This window comes from Leptopilina heterotoma, unplaced genomic scaffold (assembly GCF_015476425.1).
Source record: "Leptopilina heterotoma isolate Lh14 unplaced genomic scaffold, ASM1547642v1 Lhet_325, whole genome shotgun sequence".
Taxonomy (NCBI): Eukaryota; Metazoa; Arthropoda; class Insecta; order Hymenoptera; family Figitidae; genus Leptopilina; species Leptopilina heterotoma.
This window is the reverse complement of record NW_025111019.1, coordinates 351,126-365,163: the sequence shown is the minus strand read 5'-3', so window position 1 is coordinate 365,163 and position 14,038 is coordinate 351,126. Positions and strand designations below refer to the sequence as shown.

The 14,038-nt window shown below is 28.6% G+C and overlaps 1 protein-coding gene and 1 long non-coding RNA gene across 4 annotated transcripts in view; both read left to right on the top strand.

Moving 5' to 3' along the window:
* Positions 1–14,038, top strand: part of LOC122504946 (serine/threonine-protein kinase S6KL) — a 54,880-nt gene that overhangs the window by 37,544 nt on the left and 3,298 nt on the right. The gene's annotated exons all lie outside the window — the stretch shown is intronic.
* LOC122504951 lies at positions 11,891–12,764 on the top strand. Its single transcript, XR_006301874.1, has 2 exons — positions 11,891–12,386; positions 12,591–12,764. It is a non-coding gene; the product is annotated as an uncharacterized LOC122504951 (long non-coding RNA).

Below are 14,038 nucleotides of genomic sequence, written 5' to 3'. Positions count from 1 at the left end.
CTTTGAATTTTATTTTTTAAGTGGTGAATATTTGTTTGGAAGAAAATAATGATTGTAAACACTGACGACACTGACATCTCACTGCAATTCCACTATTATACCGTCCAAACTATTTTCAACACATTTTTCTTAAAGTATTAAATTGATACCAAAAATTTGGGTAATAAAGTCTATGAAGAAAATAAGAATTTTTTTTTCAAAATTGATCCAACGTTTGTGGAAAAAACGTTGAATCTTGGGGTAAAGAAACGTGCGCAAGGACGTAGGAAATTTTGCGGTCTCGGCTCTACGCGTCTCTATACGGCCAGTTGATAGCGTCTTCTTCCATGTGCACCAATGTGCACAATGTTCATACAAGTATGTACATATATAATATAATGCGTTACACAGTCATTATCCGTATTACGGATACAGAGATTACGATAATTATACGGACGTACGTGCGACCTCGAGTGGATACGCAGCTATGTAGAAAAGTCTATCCTTTTTCGCTTCTTTATAGTTTATACTCGCATATTTAAAACCATATATGCACTTAATTGTTCAATTCTTATCTCCTCTCCCCTTTTATATGGTATAAATGCATTTTTAACTTCCACTTAATTCCCGCCTCTTAGAACCAAATTTCGTTAATTAATTCATTTGCTCCTTAACATATATTCCATATTTGTGTTTTAATTTCCCTTTCTGTTTTTATTCTCCTTCTTCTTTCTCTTCTTTCGCGCATATAAAAGAAGAGTGAGAGTCTTGCTCTTTGAATCTGAATTTTTTACTCATTAAAGTCTGATTCGTTTAGCAATCTGATAATGGAATTTGATAGTAATGATAATAAATTTCAGCCCCTTTGAATAAAACCGTTTACAACAAGAAGTTTGTTCTGAAATTATTACGGCTAAACCGATAGTTTGAAACTTAAAAATCCACTTTTGCTTTTAGGATCCAAACAGTTCGAGACTTTGTCCTATCTATGGGTTTAGTAATTTTACTCTAAAATTTCTAGTTTCTAAAAATTATAATTTTCTTCTGAAAAGATAGATAAATTTCTAGTAAATATTAGTAAAATATTTAGTGGTAATGAGAAAAAATGGTAATAATTAGCAGAAAAGTAAAAATTGAGATTTAGAGAGTATGAATGCTGCAACATTCAGCGCATTCAGCAAACAAGGCGAGCAAGGTTGTGTGAAGAAGAAGAAGAAATAATTTCTTTATGCGCTCATCTATCCTAATAAATTTTTTTTTCTTTATGTTCTTGTTCTTTTGTTCGCTGCTTATAGCAACGGCGCAATGAGAAGAAAGAATTGCCCTGGCAACGCCACAGATACAGCATCTTTTGCATGAAAGAATTCTATTTCGCTTTCAAATATACACTGATTCAAATTTTCAAAACACTCTCGGAATTCAAAATAGAAGATTAAGGGACACAGTTGTGGGAATGTGTATATAGATTTATTTCTTTTCACTCCAACTTTTCTTTTCAGTTGTCATACCCTCTTTTGCTCTTTCCTTCATCCCCACAATCACACAAAATGTATATATAATATTATAATGCCACTCTTCGATGTGTGAGTCTTGCTTATTCCTTTTTTAGATGCCTGGAGAAAATTATTTTCCTTCTTAAATTCATTGTCCTTACTTCGAAACTGGTTTGGATTTATGAAAAATCGGAAAAATGAATAAACAGTTGAGAATTTATTCAATGGGGCAAACTTTTATGGTTATTGTTATTTATTGTTATTCTTGTTGCTATTTTTATTCTTGTTATCGCAAAATTTCACTTCAAAGTTAGGTACTTTGACAGAAAACAGTGCAAAAAAATCAACTTGTAAATCTTCAAAGTCGTTTTTCTCGAAATCGCAATTATTCTTTTAGATTTTAATAAAATTCTTCCCGAAAATTCAATTATTTTGACTTTTGAGGCATTTTTATAAAATTCTTTGCAAAATTCAATTATTTTCATAAATAACAATATTCAATTATTTTTAAAAGTACTAATAAATTTCTTCTTGATAATTCAATTACATATTTAAAAAATTTTTACTAAAATCGTTCGCAAGAATTCAATTATTTCCATAAATAGTAAAATTTATTCCTGAATTTCTATTTTTTAATATAATTTTAAATAAATTTCTCGAAAAATGCAATTGTTCGGAAAAATTTTATTAAAATTCTTCAAAAGAATTCAATTATTTTTATAAAAAATTTAATATAATTTGTTTATACAATTAGAATTAGAATTGAATAAATATTTTGAATACATTTTTAATTAAATTTCAAGACATAATTAATTTATTCTCAAAAATTGTAATGAAATTTTTCCAAATAATTCAATATTATTTTCAAAGAAATGTTAATAAAATTCTTCGTAGAAATTTAATTAATTTCAAAAATTACAAAAGATTGCTGAAAAAATTAATTATTTTTAATTTTTAAAAGTTCTCGTCAAAATTTTAATTATCAAATACAAAATCAAATGCAAATAATATACAAATTTTTCAAAATTTTAATAAAATTCATGGCAAAATTTCAATTTTTTCCGAAAGTTTCTTCAATTCAATAATTTTTAATATTGTTTTAATAAATTTTTCCAAAATAATTCAATTATTTAGAAAGAAATAAGAAATATTTTTTGTGGAAATTAGGAAAATGTCTGGAAAATAAAAAATGGAATGGAATTTATGTCAGTTTTGCAAAGTGTCTATATCTAAAACTTGTTTTTTTGGTCGTCAAATTTAATTTTTAATAGCTACTTTTTTACTACTTTTTGCTTCTTTTTAAAAATTAATTATCGAGCGCGAAGTTTATTGTCGTTGTTATTATTTATTATTATTCTTGTTGCTATTTTTGTTCTAAGGATATGAAATTGAGACAAAAGGACTTATTGAGAGTGTTCCGAAGCAACACTTTTGATACGTTTTTTTGTTTCAATTTGATATCCTTAGAAAAGTATTCAGAAGATGAAATAAATGAAGAAATGAAAAAAAATAAAAATTTTGTTCTTTTCGCGAAATGGAGAGTTTATGGAATTAGTTTATCATGGGACACATGCTTTAACGAAAGTAAAAAGAATGTGTTCTAAGTAGTATTTGTATAATATTATTGTCTCGTGTGTTGTAAGATAACAACTCTTAGATCGATCGGTATTAGTTATGGCATCGAGCGTATCCCATGTAGAAATTTCCCTACTTGTCCCTACCAAATGTTGGATTCTGATTAGAACCATCCTAGAAAATCTACTCTAGAAAAATCTGTCTAGAACCTCGCTAGATTCTGACTAGAATCTCTAGTCTACAAAAACTAATCGGTTTCCAATCAAATTCTAGTTAAAGAATTATTATTACTAATTTTGTATTATAAAGAATTATTATTAATTGATATTATTATTTATTATTTTAATAATTTAAATAATTTAATAATTTTATAATTTAAATTATTATTAGATTATAAAGAATTATTATTAATTGAAATTATTAGATAATTCAGACTAGAAAAACTCACTAGGACCTTATTGATTTCCAACTAGCGACAAACTAGTGTACAAGTAATATACATAAATTGTCTTTCTATAAATAAATATTTTTATGAATTGTCAAAAACATTTTAAAGTATAATTGCACTTACATATATTTTTAAATAATTATTTTTACGGATAATATTACAATATTTAGGTAATAAAAATTAATTATACTCACATAATTAATATTTATTTGTGTCTTATTCTTTTAATTTACTTATTAAATAAAAGATTTTTATTTAATAAAATTGTTTTATTGGAATTTTATGTAAGAATGTTCTACAATATTAAAAATTGGGTTTCAAATATGTTAAAAAATGAAATAATTAAATAATATGCAAAATTTTTTAAAAAATAATGCTGGTAAAAATTATTTAACTAGAATTTGATTGGAACCCGACTAGTTTTTCTAGACTAGAGATTCTAGTTAGAATCTAGCGAGAGCCCTACTAGAGATAGGGGCAAATGGTGAATTGCTGCACGGGATGTTATTTAAGCGGAGGTGCTTCCAAGCTATCACGGCCGGGAGGTATGTGTATCCGACTGGAGTCCCCAAGGTCCAAGGTTCGATCCCCCATGGGCACGAGATTTTTCAACTCAAGTTTCAGGTTTTTCGTGTACAACATTCATTAATAATGTTAATATGAATGAAGAATTTAATTATAAATAGGTTAAGTTGAAAAATAATAATTTTTAAAAGTCAACTAGAAAATTCTAGTCGGGGCCCTATCAACACACAGCTAGTTTTAATACTAGTTCCCGACTAGATATTCTAGTCTATACCCCATCTGCCGACCGTTATGAAAGTAGTTGGGTTCTAACGATTTTCTCTAATCAGTTCCCCACTACAGATAGGGAATTCTGGCTAGGACCCCATAAAATTCCAATCTCAATTTCTGCATGGGATCCCGACCTTTATAAAACCGGTCTACGGGAATCGTTTTCTATGCGCCTGTGTGTGCCTGTGCTTTGTGATTTGTGTGGAAGCTGCAAGGGAGAATACACGCTTATAGAAAAGAGGAAGAATCCTTTATAACAGCGCATAGAAAAATTATTTCTGATGATAAACCGGTTTTAGAATTATGCACACGCATTTCTTTATACTTACACACAAATATTATATTTATATTATATGATAAGAGAAAAATCAATATACATAGAATAGAAGGGTCAATGATACCACAAATTTATATTTTTAGTTTTTACTTTATTTTACTTTATTTTTACTTTTCTATTTTTATCCCAACTTATTGCTCATTTAGATGCATAATAATGTTGTTATCGTCTTCACTATTATCACATAATATTTTTATTTCATTCTCATTCTTATTTCAATTTTTATTTGAATTTTCATCGAGAATTTATATTTCTCTTTTATAAAGTAAACTTTTATAAAGCGAACTTTATAAAGTGAAACTTTTATAAAGCAAACAACTTAAAAGAGAAATATAAATTCATAAAAGGGAACGAGAAAAAAGTGATGATCGGAATTACAAATAAACTTTTAGCAAATGATTTATTAGTTTTGTGGAATATTTATAAAAAATTGCCTATTCAAGCAACTGGTTTTAATTGGACGAATACTTAAATCTTAAAGATTATGGATTCAGAACCTGCGGTGTAAAATCTATTCCGAGAATAAGGTATACGTAATATTGTTTTTTTTTAATTCGCGGATAATAATGATGCGGTTAACTAAGATGTAGAAAAGTGGATCAATATATAAGAGGAGGAAAAAGTGCGTCAAATTGAAGCGAAATCAAAGAAGCTTGAATGTCGAGGAGAGGAGAAGGGAGGAGAGAAGTTTTTTTGTTGAAAATAATAATGTCAATTCATAGAGATCGATTTCGAAATTAATTACGTTTTTAAATGGAAAATACAATGCGTCATTAGAATCTTATTGGCTAGTCGAAGCGACATGTCAGATTGGCAGCTGGGAAGCAAAGGCAAACTATGAATGAGGATTGCGCTGAGGATGAGGACTCGGTCAACCTTGTCTCGCGCGTGACGAGAATATGCTTTTCGTCTTCTTTTCAAAATGAGCAATGACTTACTACTTTCTCTAGTGTTATCACACTAGTATCACTATTTACTGGCACCCTACTATCACTATTTTACTGTCACACCAGTGTCACTATTTACTGGCACCCTACTATCACTATTTTACTGTCACACTAGTATCACTATTTATCACTATTTTTAATGTTACACTAGTGTCACACTAGTATGACACTGGTATCACTATTTATCACTATTTTATTTTTAATGTCACACTAGTATCACTATTTACTATCATACTATCTTATGATACTATCACTATTTACTGTCACACTATCCTATCACTATTTATAATGTCACACTAGCATCACACAAGCATCATACTAGTATCACTATTTACTGTCACACTATTCTATCACTATTTACACTGTCACACTAGTATCACTATTTACTATCATACTATCCTATCACTATTTATAATGTCACACTATCCTATCACTATTTACTGCCACACTATCCTATCACTATTTATAATGTTACACTAGCATCACACAAGCATCATACTAGTATCACTATTTACTGTCACACTATTCTATCACTATTTACACTGTCACACTAGCATCACTATTTGCTGCCACACTATGTATCACTATTTTTAATGTCACACTATCCTATCACTATTTATTGTCACAATAGCATCACTATTTGCTTTCACAATATTTAGCTCTATTTTAATGTCACACTAGTATCACTATTTACTGCCACACTATCCTGTCACTATTTATAATGTCACACTAGCATCATACTAGTATCGCTATTTACTGTCACACTATCCTATTTCCTATTTTCCACTATCCTTTCCTATTTTTAACTAATTCAAATTTAGGGAGTTTATTTACTAATAATTAGTTATTTTCTACTAAAAATTATTATTTTTAATTATTTTTCTAATTAGGTATTAGTATTATTAAAAAAGTCATTTTCTACTAATAATAATTAGTTATTTTTTACTGATTCCAAAAGGAAAAAAATAGCCAAAATTTTGTAAACAATTAGTTCTTTTTGAGTAACTAATTTAGATTTCAAGAGAGGTATAAAAAGTTGTAGGTAGTAATAGTTGTAGTATAAATAATTTTAGAAAATAATATTGATACTGTAACAGCTTTTCTGCGATTCATCAAAATTTTAAAAAAAACTTTTTTTCCTTAAAAATTTACACGCGCATGTTGCACATTGATAAAAATGTATTTTTCATTAGAATTCGTGCGCACTTGTCAATCACAAAAAACTTTCAAGTCATGAATGAGTTATTGCTACATATCACACACACTTTTAATGTTAAATAATGAGAATAATAATAAAAATAAATAACAATAGTAAAAATCGGAAAAAATAGTGAGGACAAAACTAGTGAAAGTAGGAAAAATAGTGATAATAGTGCTAAAAAATAGGAAACGAAGTAAAAAAAATAGTAAAAATAGTGATAAAATTACTATAAATAGTAAGAAATAGTCAAAATTATTTAAGAATTTAAAATAGTAGAAATAGTTATACAAATACTATAAATAGTAAAAATACTAAAAATAGTTAAAAAAAATAGTGATAAAAATACTATAAATAATAAAAGTAATAAGAATTACTATTCTTATTACTATTCTTATTATTATTAGTAGTATAAATAGTTGAAGTAGAAAAAATTGTGATAAAAATAGTTAAACTAATAAAAATAGTAAAAATTCGAAGTAATAGTAAAAATAGTGATAATAATAGTAAAGGAAGTAAGGAATAGAAAATTGATAAAAACTGTGATAATATAAATATTAAAAATAGTTACACAAATACTATAAATAATAAAAATATTAATAAAAATACTATGAATAGTAAAAATAATAAAAATAGTGATAAAAATACTATTAATAGTAAAAGTAGTAAAAATAATAAGAAATAGTAAAAATAGTTGAAGTAGAAAAAATTGTCATAAAAATAGTAAAAATCCGAAGAAATAGTAAAAATAGTGATAATAATAGCAAAAGAAGTAAAAAAATAATAAAATTAGTAAAGACTGGTAATAAAAGTAGTGAAACTAGTAAAAATAGTGACAATAATACTAAAAATAGTAAAAATCGGAAGAAATAGTAAGAATAATTATAATAATAGTAAAAGAAGTAGGAAATAGTAAAATTAGTAAAATCTGTGTTAATAAAAGTAGTAAAAATAGTGATAATAATACCAAAAATAGTAAAGAAGCAAAAAATAGTAAAAATAGTAATAATAATTCTAAAAATCGTAAAAAAAGAAAAAATAGTGATGATACTAATAATTATAATAATAACGAAAGGAAAATAAATTGAAAAGCGTTTGGGTCAATTTTCAACATTAAAAATTTGAATTATTTGAACAGAAATTTTTACTATACACTTATCACTATATTATTGTTCTGTAATAACAGTATGGTAAATTTTACTATAGTGAATGTTACTCTGCATTTACCGAGTAAATTTACAATTTCTAAAATAACGATTGTTTATCATTTTTAAAAGAAACATTATCTTTTCAAATAGAATATTTGAACAATTTTATTGTTTGTACATATAAATATATGCATATTAGTTAAAATTTGTGTTTTCCTTGAGAAGTTTGACGTTCATTTGATATTGACACAAGAGGTGTGACCTAATTAGCACTGACTTGATAAGTTTTCTAACCTAGACCTTGTTATAATATATCAATGTTTGTTTGGTAAATTAAATTGAACTCAATTTTCCGGGTTGAATCATTTTTTTCCTTCTTATATTAAATAACTCGATGTGCGCAATAGGCTTTGGTTATAGATGAATTTAATAATTTTCTAACTTAATTGCTTCTAATTTTATTCTAATATTTAATTCCTTCCTATTTTATTATAATACTTAATTGCTTCTTATTTAATTAATATTTAATTGCCTCTAATTTTATTCTAATTTAATTTATTCAAATTTAATTTATTTTCTTCCCTTTTTTTTCTTCTGTTTGTTTGTTCCTTTTTATTCCTTTTATTTATTTGTTCCCTTTTTTATTTCCATTGACGTAAGTTATTTTTGTATTTTATTTTCACTTACGTTGGTAATTTAATTAAAATGAATTGAATTTTGAAATTTCGAATTGAATCATTCAATTTGAATAATTTTTTTGTTGGAAGTTTCCTATCTCTCTATTTTTCTGCTGGGGAATTTTTTATGTACTTGGATTAAAATATGACGGATGGAAGAAATATATATAAATTTACTATATAGAAAGAATGATTAGCGTTATTGATGAATCGGATGTTGGAAGTACATAGGTTTCATTAGATATGGCCTTTGTCAGGGACACTAAATTAGAGAGATTGTCATAAATTCCACGTCGAGATATTATATCTTTTATTTTCAGGTAGAAAAAAACGGAAGATTCCATTAGGGATATTTTTTTAACAAAGTGAAATGAAGGTAAAACAAAAATATTCCTTTTAGAATTTATTTGTAGAATTATTCTACAACAAATATAATTTATTCGAGTCGAATTAAAACATTTGTCATAGAGCGCATTACTAAATTAATTTGTTTTAAATGAAAATTTTATTTGGCACAAATTAAATTTTTATTTGGACTAAATTATTTGTTTCAAATGTTATTTGGACCAAGCAAAATTTATTTGTGAGAAATAAATAATTCCAGTGGACGAAATAATAGCTTCTTTCTGATTTGCATGGTTTGTTAAAAACAGAAAATAGAATATTTGGGGAAGAATTTTTGATATTGTTGGTACACGACAAAGAGACGGATGCCCGAAAGAAAGTTCTCGGGAGGCAATTTCCTAATAGTCGGCGCAGCATTAAATTCAATTGAATAATAGTCGAGAGCGATGGGTACGAAAGCCGGACTGCTCCCTAATCATTATCTATCATTCGAGTTATCATTCTGATATGTACATAGTTGAATAATCTCACGAAAAAAGAGTCGAGCGCAATAATCATTTGAAATAAAAGAAGCGAGAATATATTTAATTTTACTTCTCTTCGCATTTGCAATTATTTACAACACAAAAGATTGAGACAAATCGGAACACCTAGGAATCCGTAATTAGCCAAGAGAGTCAGGGAGGTCTTTTTAGAATTAATGGAGCGTAACTATCTTTTAACGGTATATAAATCGTTCATGCGCTACTCGTTTCATAAAACAAAAAAATAAATAGTCGGCCCCTTTTTTTGCCGACAGTCTCCCTACAATTCGCGTATGACTTTGATAAGAGTTCAAGTTCAATAGTCAGGTATGTGATGAGATTCTATCTCCTCGCATCTATTAATAAATACAGCCACGCCGAAGATGATCTAGATCTGATATATTTATTCTGCCCTGTGGAGGAGCACGTTTCGAGTCCACTGTTGGAATCGCGACGAGCAAGGAGTGCCGATGATTACATATATAGAGACCGAGGGGACAAAAAAAGTTCCAGTATTAACAGCTACTGGCTCGAACCAGGCGCCAGTGATTAAACTCGTATTGCTTCTTCTTCTTCTTCTTCTTCTCATCTTCCTATACTTTTGCTTCTGCTTCATCATCATCATCATCATCATCATCATCTTCCTCTTCTTCTTCTTCTTCTTCTTCTTTTACTGTAGTTTACAATCTTGTACTCTTTACGATCTTGTCTAGTCGCTTTGCTGCTCGTTTATTAAATTGCCTTCAATATATATATGTATATATATATTTTATATCTCTACTGAGAAACAATAATAAGCTATAATTTGAAACAAGTTTATATAAGTTGCTTTTAAAAAAGCAAGTCGTTTGATGGCAACAAAGAGAAAAAAAGCCAGATATCCCTCCCCCTCGAATTTTTAATGTCTTTTTGAGAAGACTTCCTCATGCTTTTTTCTAATGTCTGCTTTTCTTCAAATCCCTTCGTTCTAGTTATTTCCACGTTCCTTTTGGTTTTGTCTTCTTTGTTGCATAAATGTTACGTCATCGTAAGTATCTTGAAAGAGGCACGCAAATGTTGTCGAAAAGTAGCTAAAAAGAATTTAAATTCTTCAGTTAAATCAAAACAAACTTTCAGTACCGAACATCAGGAAATTATAATTAATTTTAAGATATCATACATGAAATAATAATCAAATTTGTATCAGAATTGAATTTTAAACTGATACGGTCAATGAATTTCCAATGAAACGGGTCTTCTCAAGATTCCCAAATGGTTTTAGACTTTTCTCTCAAATTATTCACAGAATAAAGAATTAATCAGAACATTAAATGCCCAACTGTCAGGGATGGGTCGTTTAATTTCAAATCATGCGGTAACGTCAGGGTTGGGTCATCAAGTTTTCTTACTAGGGTTGGAATTCTCAGTTTTTCTGCGGATATCAAATTGAGACAAGTCTCAATTTCGATATCAAAACAGTGATATTTAACTTGAGGCCTAACAATTATTTAAGGCGATAAAGAGGAATTATGGTTTGAAAAAAGAAATCGACACCAACATATAATTTCCAGAGAAAATAAATTCTCGCACTGTCTGTATTTGAGTAAATTGATATAAACGAAAGAGAGAGGCAGAGGCAGAAACTTAATTACAGTTGGCGATGGCAAGTATAATAAAATCTTCCCTTATATGATTGAGAAAAAGAGAGAGAGAAAGAGAGAGAGAGAAGGGAAAAACAGTCGATACTCACCTGCCTGCGTTGTGCTCCCGAAGGAAAGGAAGATAAGCAAAGGAGTGTACACACTGAAGAGTATAGTTTACACACGCTTACAGTAAATAATAGCCGCGATACTTTATAAATAGACTCCATCGGCGTTGCGAGTGTGTAAGGGAGGACGATGCGAGCCGAGGAAAAATTCAAAGGAGATAAGAAAGGGAGAAAAAGGAAGCTTGTTTTACTTCTTCTACTTCGAGAGAGGCGCACACAACCTGTACCAATGAATTACACAAGAGAGCGAGAAGGAGGCAATGCTTTTTTTCGCGGAAATTGTATTTTCTTTCTGGAATCGTAACAATACTTCGAATTCTCTCAACTGTTTCTTTGAGGAACTTATTATTACGGACAGAAATTTTAATGTACAAAAACGAACCCTAGCCTAAAGATCCTATGAGTATACGATCTTTAGGTTAAGGTTCGTTTTTATTCAGAGTTTTTTTGCGGATTCAAATTGAGACGAAAAACGAATCGAAACGTTGCTTCGTTTTTTCTTAATTTGATATCCAAAGTAGTAGAAAAACTAAGAAGTCCAACCCTGATAGTGAAAAAACTTGATGACCCAACCCTGACGTTACCGCATGGTTTGAAATTGAACGACCCATCCCTGTCGGTTGGGCATTTAATTATCTAACCTCACTTTTGGGAATTAGTCTCCTGAAGACCACACTGTAAAAAAGACCAATGTTGAATTACAATCGGGTCGTTAATTTTAAATTTTCCAGTTTGTAATTTTACTACGGTACACGTAATAATTTAACACCCATATAGTATTTTCACAATTAAAAAGTAAAATTATTACGCTTATCGTTGTAAATGTGTCACGCGTTAGTAAATGTACATCCCGAATGTTTAATCATTTCGTGATACATTGGAAACTTTTCGCTTCACGTATAACGTTGTATGTTAGCAACCCAACCGTAAAAATATTTTCGTGTGTTAAGTAACTTACAGCTGATAGTTTTACCGACAGTATGTAGAATTATGTAGCTGTCTGTAAGTATACATTCGAATATGATATTTTTTGCCCGAATGTTTTTCTACACTGCGTGACGATGAAGTGGCATATAAGAAACTATGCGCATAGGCAAACGTTAATATTTTAATTTTAATTTATTAAAATTTCGACAATTTTAAGAATTTAAAGATTAAAGGAAATTTGTAAAGGTAAGTTCAAATTCTTAACATTTTTCATTTCTTAAATTTGAAAGATTTCTTTTTAATTTTTCATATATATCAAAGTTAATAAGGTAATGTCTTTTAACCTAAAAAGAGACACGTTTTTAATGATTTTTTATACTTAAAAAATTTTATTCAACTGTGTGAATTTTCTGTATGAAAATAATTTTCAAACATAAAAAAATTTTTCAGAATATCTTCATGGACTCTATTGCTTAAGCAGCTCGTATTTTTTTTAAATTAAAGTGGAAAAAGTATTTGTTTTTCCTGTTCTGTTGGGGAATTTGTTAACTTTGTACAAATGACAAAAAAGCTACAAATGTGATTTGTATATTATAAATATTTAATATATTTATTTATTTCTTACATTTTTCCTTTATTTCCTTTTTATAATTTAACCTTTATGTAATACAAAATAAATATAAAAAAAGAATAATTTTAAAATGCAGCGAAATTATTATGTAAAATTACCGACGAGTGGTCGATTTACAATTTGATGCGAAATCACATAAGAGAGGTTATGTTACGAACGGTAAGTAAGTTAACATTCGGGCTGTAATAGTACTACGTCATACGTGAAGCGAAAAGTTTCCAACGTTACACGTTGTAAATTTACATTGGGCTTTTTTACAGTGCACTTTAACTTTCCTAAGATGAAACATTTCGTAAGTATTTTATTTCTATTCATTATTGAATTTTGATTACTTCCTTTTATTTTTTTCGCAGTATCACAGTTAGTAAATTATTTTCAACATTTCTAATCACTTTTACTATTTTTAGTCTCAATGGGAAAAAAATGCGACGCAAATGTGAAAAAGTTCAATTAAACATTCTATATTTAGCAAGAAAGAAGTTTATTCTCCCCTAATAATTTTCTGTTATTCGAAATATCCGGTTTTTAATGCGAAATTAATTTTATGCGCGTATATTTACTATTGCTGTTTTTAACTGCACTTGTTCCTCCACACTGTCTTTTTCTTTTCTTCTCTTGCTACTCGATTTGCAAATAAACGGATATCGAATGTCGCATCGAAACGAAAATTCCTGACAAGGACTCGCTCTTCTTTGTGTATAATTCCGTGATTATTTTTGCTATCGCCGTCGACAGTTTTCTCGACTATTAAATGGTGAGTGCGCCGTTTATTGAGCCAGAAATAGAAGCAGTGTCATTGCACTGAAGGAACTAACGAATCCTAAAAGAATTTTTTATTTTTTTCTTCTTTTCATTATTTATTACTAGTATCAGATGTTATTGTGATGTGCATGGAAAAATCAACGACTGAAAAATAGGTCCTTAATAAAGTGTTTGGAAAATCAACCACTGACAAATAGGTCTTTAATAAATTGTTTGGAAAAATAATGTACTTATTTTGTTCTCTTTAAATATTTATTACTAGTGCCAGATGCTATTGTGATGTTAGTCATACTTGTATTGAAAAAGAGACAATTTTTATTCTAAAGTAAAAAAATAAGTAGGAGAGAAAAAACGTACAAATAGTAGATATTTTCAAAGTCTGTTGAAATAATTATCCTGGGAATGATAATTTGAATTTTTTATTGCCTTTATGCCCCAGTAAGCGACGCCAACGATAATTGCTATCAGGTATTACGTGCCCGTGTAATCCGCCAGCATCTTCTAT